Below are 6,811 nucleotides of genomic sequence, written 5' to 3' on the forward strand. Positions count from 1 at the left end.
GAAAGTGTTAAGATTGTGAAATTTCAATTTAGATGTTTTCCCTTCCTCCCATTGATTCATAAATGGTTATTCCTGGTTGTTGCTAAGTATGCTTAAAGCTCATAAATCATTGTTCTAATTACTATGACGAACAATTCGACTAGTTTCAGTTTCTTTCAAATATAGCTTACCAGATGCGTGACCTAGTTTTGTTTACAATTCAAGATATGCATCTCTCAAATATCATGGAAAACAGGCTTTTCTACAATAGTCATAAACTAAAAAAAAGCAATGCGTTGGTTGATGCTTTATTTAAATAATATATAATTCAGTTTAATTAATTCAGATAATCATTCACAATCACATTTCAAACTTTAAACACAATACTTTTCTTCTCAAAACGACCACATGTTACGACACCGCCCACGATGGTCCGGTTTCTGCCCAGCAGGACAAACAATAGGAGCCGCTAAGATATGTCGTCTCAACGGTGAGTCATGCTTCGTCGGCATCGCCTTCCCTCCAAGGGCAATAATAGAACAGCCGACCATAAATAAAACGTCCATCACTAGTATCAGAAACAACGGGATGTGTATGACTTTGAAGATCTTCATGGCGATTCTCGAAGGTTTCCCAAAGCACTGGAAACATTGCTACAAAATGAAATGCATTTAATCAACCGAATCTGTAAACTGTTTCTCCATTCTTGCTTACACCGCAACGGTTTAGATTTTTAGATAAATAATAGGGGTACTGTTCCATTTTCCATCTCACGCTCGAATATTCATCTTATTTTGAAAACAAAAATCAAGCATCAGTTGCATCTTTTTTGTAGGAAACGTGCTCTGCCCGTAGGGGAGACTGGGTAGACTTGATCCCCTTTATTATTTCCGATGTATCACAACCAAAAATAAATAAACATACGCGATTTTCACACAGACTCGCTAAAAAATATAGTATTTAACTTTACTGATGTATGACAGTCCTTAAATTATTGTTGATATTGATAGACAATCGACTTTTTGGAGTGCTGTCAAAAATCGACTTTGAAAATATTCGGGGGAAATTTATCCCTCTCCAAGAACTTGCTTTGATAAAATTAGAATGGTGCCCTCAGATTTTTTAAATATTTTCCCTTCAAAATACGTGGAATTATCGAATCGCTGTGCGTATACATGAACGATTTTTGTTATTGAATTCGACAGCACATGCAATTTTAAAATTTGGGGAGTCTTGATCCCCTTTCTATGAGATCTACGCAATACATATTTTTTCCTGCCAACCCTTCATCAAATCCGTCAAATCTACAAAAAATTAGAAGCCAAAGAACAGATTTATATTTTTTTGAATTTTTTCGCCAAATTTTTGTATGGGTGACTAACGGCGGATCAAGTGTCCCCATATTGAGGCAATAACTTCAAATCCAAATATCCTAAAACTTTGATGGAATGTTGACATTTTCTTCAGTACAGATCAATAAGCATATTTATGGCTTGTTGCTGTGAAAAAACGAAAGACTTTGGTCATTGTTATGAAAAGTTATTCAAATTTTGCGTGGCCAATAAAAAAATCTTTAGGAAGGTTAAAACATACAAACCGCCCTGCAGAATAAATAAGGTTGTCAATCAAAAAAATAACTCACCACATAAAGGTCATTTGTCTAGAGGATCTATACTAAAAAATACGCTAGAACAAAACTACTTTAGTTCTCGATAAAACAGGGGGTGATCAAGTCTCCCCGGGGATCAAGTCTACCCACCTTCCCCTACTGCTCAATGATGAGACAAATTGCAAAAGTAAGAAACAAGACCATCAGCTTTTCATTCCTATGTTAGGTAAAAATAGGAGCTATGGGATGAAGAATCGCAACAGTGACCCTATATCTTTAATGGCATTGCAAAGGTGCAATCAGAACAATTTATTTCCTGGAAGGTGTAAACTAACAAGTGGCTTGTAAATTGCAAAGTATTTAATAGGGTGACTGACAAGTAACGACAATAAACGGGGATACTCCATAAAATGTTCTTTGAAGGGTGTGTAAAGTTTTAGATTTCTCAAACAAAGGAAAATCTGATGTACCTACCGAAAAAATAATGATAAAATCAAACAAATAGTTTGATAAAACGCTTTGTTCTCGCTCATTTTATGTTGGGGACCATATTTTTTTAGCACAGCTGTGTAAAACAAGTTGGAATACATCATCAGAACTGGTGCCCCACAATTGGGGCTTATTGAAAGAAATGTATCATGGGTTGTAGCCCTCCGAATCAGTTCATTATCGTAACAGCTGTGGGGTTTGAGTATATTCACGGTGTGTTTGTCCGAAGAGGCTTATTTTCAAAAAATCAGTATCTCTAAAACACTCACTACACGAAAGTATAGGTTTTTCTCTTTCACGTAAGTGCATTTTTAAAATGTTATATCGGGGATCATTTTTCCATACATTTTTGGGGGGTTAAATCGGCTATCATTTGAGATTTCAATGGAATTTGCACCAAAAATAGTGAAAAAAATAAAAATTGTTCTAGATCCCCCGATAGAACATTTTAGTTTACCCACCATATGAAAGAAGAGATCATCTACTTTCACGTGGTGGGTGTTTCAGAGATACTGATTTTAGAAAAATAATGTTTCCCCATAGACACACCGTGATTACCAGCAGCGTGTGATTATACATTAATACCTCAGCGTGTCGATCAGTGCTCAGCAAGCCATGACTCTTCCCCCTTCTGGTCAGACCTCCGTGGCGTGCACAGCATACGCACCGGAGAGCTGCTGTCATAACAATTCGCTCCAGCCATTTAGGCTGACCAGATCAATCGGTGAAAAAACGGGACAAACGTGCTTGCAAAACGGGACATGTCAAAAATCTTGTGGTTAAATTCAAGAGCTGTGGAAATTTCATTCACCATGATAACCTTCTATTGTATTAAGTTGTAGTTGTGTAAAAAAAACTAAGCTACAAATATTTCACTCTTCAAAAAGACGCGGACAAAAATACGAGGAACAGAAAATTACGCATCTTACAATACCAAAAAATGTGGAATTTTGAAATTTTATTTTAATCTACTTTTAGACATGCATTACGGATTTCATTTATTAATTAATATCAAAAACTTTTCCAATTCTCAACAATTGAAAATAACAAATAATAGGTTTTGGACATCAAAAGGCTAAAAAAAGAGTTTTAAGAAAAAATGTTAAAAGAGTAAAAGACAAACGAGAAAAAAATAGGGTGGGATTATTGCCAATTCATAATCTGGCTTAAGGAAGCCTCAGACCTCGGAAATTTCGTCCACGGATCTTTTCTCGATATGTTTTTACATATGAGATGATTTTCGGGATACAGTTTACAGCTCGGAATCTTGGAGATCTCCACCGGATTATATTCTGTTGTATTTATTGTATAAAAATTTCTTATTTTTAGTAAAGGCTTCCTTACACCTCGGGAAAATTTTCCGCCGAATTTTTGTCCCTGTGCATTTTAAATGGGGCCGGGATTTTGATTTTCCGTGTCCAAATCCCGAAAACATCGCATAAGTAAATTCCGCGGACCAAATTGACGAGGTGTGAGGCTACTTTAAATTCTGTCCATACACATGAAAGCAACATTTGCAAACAAGCTTCTGATGTGTAAACTTACCTTAAAGTACGTGAGGACCTTTAATCTAGCCTTTAATCCGACCAAATTTTCCCTCGGTTTGAAACCGACTTAAACTTGATTTTGTTCCGTTGATTTATAAATAATTTTTTAGGTCTCTCTTTTTTTACAGTGGATGATTTTGAAATATTTAAAATTATCCAGAAATACTTTGAATGTTTCTAAATGTTTCAAAAAGAATTATATGATTGAAAAATATGTGGTATCTAAAGCAGATTAAAAAAAAATATTACCTACTTCGGAAAATTCACAAACAATAATCGAACATGAACTTAATCTGAATATTAGAATGTCTGTCCCTGTGCTTTATTTTATTGACGTTGAGGCTTGATCTGATTTTCAGGAAATACTTGCCTACCTTATTCCGTTCAATCTACTGATGAAATTGGCCAAATTTTATTGCCTCCGGAATAAGCAGATAAAATCATTAAAATAAAACTATATGAAAAAATCTTCCAGGAAAGCACCTGTTGTCATTAAGTGTTAAAAATCTTAAGAAAAGTCGATCAATGGAAAATACAAAACGATGTAGAATAGCATTGTTTTAAAAGCAACACTAATTACATAACAGCTCACACAAGCCGAGGGTTGCAAATATCTCTAATAAAGACAAAACCTTTCTTTGTATTTGATTTTAGATTGCTGCCTGAAATTTTGAATTTGTTTGAATAATGTTTTTGAGCTCTTTGTAAGAATCAATGAAAATACGGGACAAATTGAGGATTTTTTAGATTACGACGGGACAGCACAATAAGGTCTAGAAAACGGGACTGTCCCGTTAAATACGGTACGTATGGTCAGCCTAGCCATTTGGGGCCACACATTTTGGCGATCTTGCCAGGTTATTTGTTGGATCCTGACGCTTATGTGCTGACGGTAATGTGCTAATGTGTTAAAATATCTGATGATTAAAAAAACACAAGGCAATGGGTTTGTATTGCTACAAAGCGCGTCTGGAAGAAAGCTGCGAAATGGATTGTGGTTTGGAAATATGGATCCACGACCTCCTGCGTATGAGGCAAAACTTCCTTTAAAAAACAAAACAAAACTTTAAAAATTTTCCAGCCTCCATCATACATATTAAAAGCGTACTAACGTGCACTGATTCACTTCAGTAGTGCTTTGAAACACAAAGGATCACTATAAATTGAATATGAATCCAAGCTGCAAAAGCTTTGACAATTTAATACACCAGGCTTCGAACAAAGAGGTAAATTTTGAGATTACAACAGCAGACAACAGTATATTAGCATGCACGTTACAGAATGAAGGTTGTATCACTCACGAAGAGCGATGGACACTGCGAGCTTTCTTGCTGGACTTGAATTGAAGATACTGCTACTCGTCGCTACTGCGGCATTTTGTGCTGCGACGATGACTATTGTCAGCCATGACTATAACACAGAAGAATTATATTGAAGAAAAAAAAACTACCCAGACTACATAAACATCATAATTACATCATAGTAAAAATTACTATATTTATTAACGCAAAGTTGAGATACAATTAGTAATACTAATAGTTATTAGCACCCCAAGCTTCTATCGATTCCTATCCGCTCCAAACAGGGCGACATTTTCCGTTATGGTCTGGCTTCTGTCCCTCGGGGCAAACGACGGGAGCATCAATAATGTTAACCTGTAGGAAACAAATCGTTAAATAAATGGAAACTTTTCTTTATACGGAATACCGAGAAACCAACCGGATCAATTTTATTTTCGTTTGCAGCTTCTTCAAAACCCTGCTCTGATTTGACCAGTGGAAGCTTCACGACCTTCAAAACATTTTCATCCGGAACTGCCAATGGGGCTTCTTCGGCGCACTCCTCACAGACAGGTCGACCTTGCACGGCCAACGTTACCAGGAAAATTCCGCAAATCAAAAGTAAAATTTTCATTGTTAGAGATCTTTTATCACCTAGCGGGCTGCTTCCTTTCACTGCTGGAATCGGTTTGATATGCGGAACACCTTCAGTCGGTCTATTTCTAATCGATTCGCAATTCTTGTTTAATGAGATAACGATAAGCGATATCCAAATAGGCCGGATGTATATAGGTAATCAAATCGTAAACCTAATCCCTTGACAATCAAACTCAGTAAGTGGTCAATCCTCTCCAAAGTGTCTCTTTCATGGACTGGCTATTTATTTTTCGCCCAGGGGTTCACTTCTCTAACTATGCTATCTTATCGTTAGCGTCAGCATTCATTGATAACAACCATTGCTGGAGCAATCGGCAGTAGAATAAAACAGATAAGATAAAATGTATTGTTCGAAAACAAAATGTGAGCTTGCAATTTGATGAAATGAGAAGGGAGTCAAGACTCAAGAGCTCCGTATATAGATCACGAGGTATAAACATCATTACAAACTGTGGGCTGCAGGGTTTGAATCCAAAGGAGAATGAGAAAATCTCTCACTTATCATGTCTGCAGACATGTATGTACATGAATACACGCATACCGTGACAGACGTTTTTCGGTAGCTGATTGGGGGGGGGGGATACGATCCATGATAAATTTCTTTTAATAGCCCTAATGGAACGTACACACGGTCAAGCAGTTTTGACCAACATTGACTCCACCTCTCGTTTGTTCAAACATCCATCAAGTTTTACCAACAGCGTCACGAACAATCAATTAATTCGACCAACAATATCACACACGAATGACCGAAGCGCCAACTTCAGCACCAACCATCGAAAAATATATGGTGGTTTGTGCAACTTCACTACAAATGCTCAAACATGTTCGGTGAACCTTGACTCCACCCCCGAAAACTCAAACCAAAATCAAACTGTTTTAACTTTTTCCAACCGAGCCGCCGGAAAAAATTAAAACGGTTTGATTTTGGTTTGAGTTTTCGGGGGCGGAGTCAAGGTTCACCGAACATGTTTGAGCATTTGTAGTGGAGTTGCACAAACCCCCATATATTTTTTGATGGTTGGTGCTCAAGTTGGCGCTTCGATCGTTCGTGTGTGATATTGTTGGTCGAATAAATTGATTGTTTCTGCCGCTGTTGGTAAAACTTGATGGGTGTTTGAATAAACGAGAGGTGGAGTCAATGTTGGTCAAACTGCTTGACCGTGTGTACGTTCCATTAAATGAGTGCAAAAGTATTATAAGATTGCTAATGTCGTTGCTGTTCGCATGACTACCGATGTTGGTGATGA

The 6,811-nt window shown here is 37.0% G+C and overlaps 2 long non-coding RNA genes across 3 annotated transcripts; both read right to left on the reverse strand.

Moving 5' to 3' along the window:
* Positions 1–279: 279 nt before the first annotated feature.
* On the reverse strand, positions 280–908 carry LOC134216872 (uncharacterized). Its single transcript, XR_009980856.1, has 2 exons — positions 694–908; positions 280–632 (listed from the first exon to the last, which is right to left on the reverse strand). It is a non-coding gene; the product is annotated as an uncharacterized LOC134216872 (long non-coding RNA).
* A 4,184-nt stretch (positions 909–5,092) lies between these two features.
* On the reverse strand, positions 5,093–6,811 carry LOC134216873 (uncharacterized). Of its 2 annotated transcripts, XR_009980857.1 has the most exons (3): positions 6,797–6,811; positions 5,344–5,863; positions 5,093–5,279 (listed from the first exon to the last, which is right to left on the reverse strand). It is a non-coding gene; the product is annotated as an uncharacterized LOC134216873 (long non-coding RNA). The 2 variants fall into 2 exon arrangements; XR_009980858.1 differs by lacking the exon at positions 6,797–6,811 and having other exon boundaries at positions 5,344–5,993.

This window comes from Armigeres subalbatus, chromosome 2, assembly GCF_024139115.2.
Source record: "Armigeres subalbatus isolate Guangzhou_Male chromosome 2, GZ_Asu_2, whole genome shotgun sequence".
Taxonomy (NCBI): Eukaryota; Metazoa; Arthropoda; class Insecta; order Diptera; family Culicidae; genus Armigeres; species Armigeres subalbatus.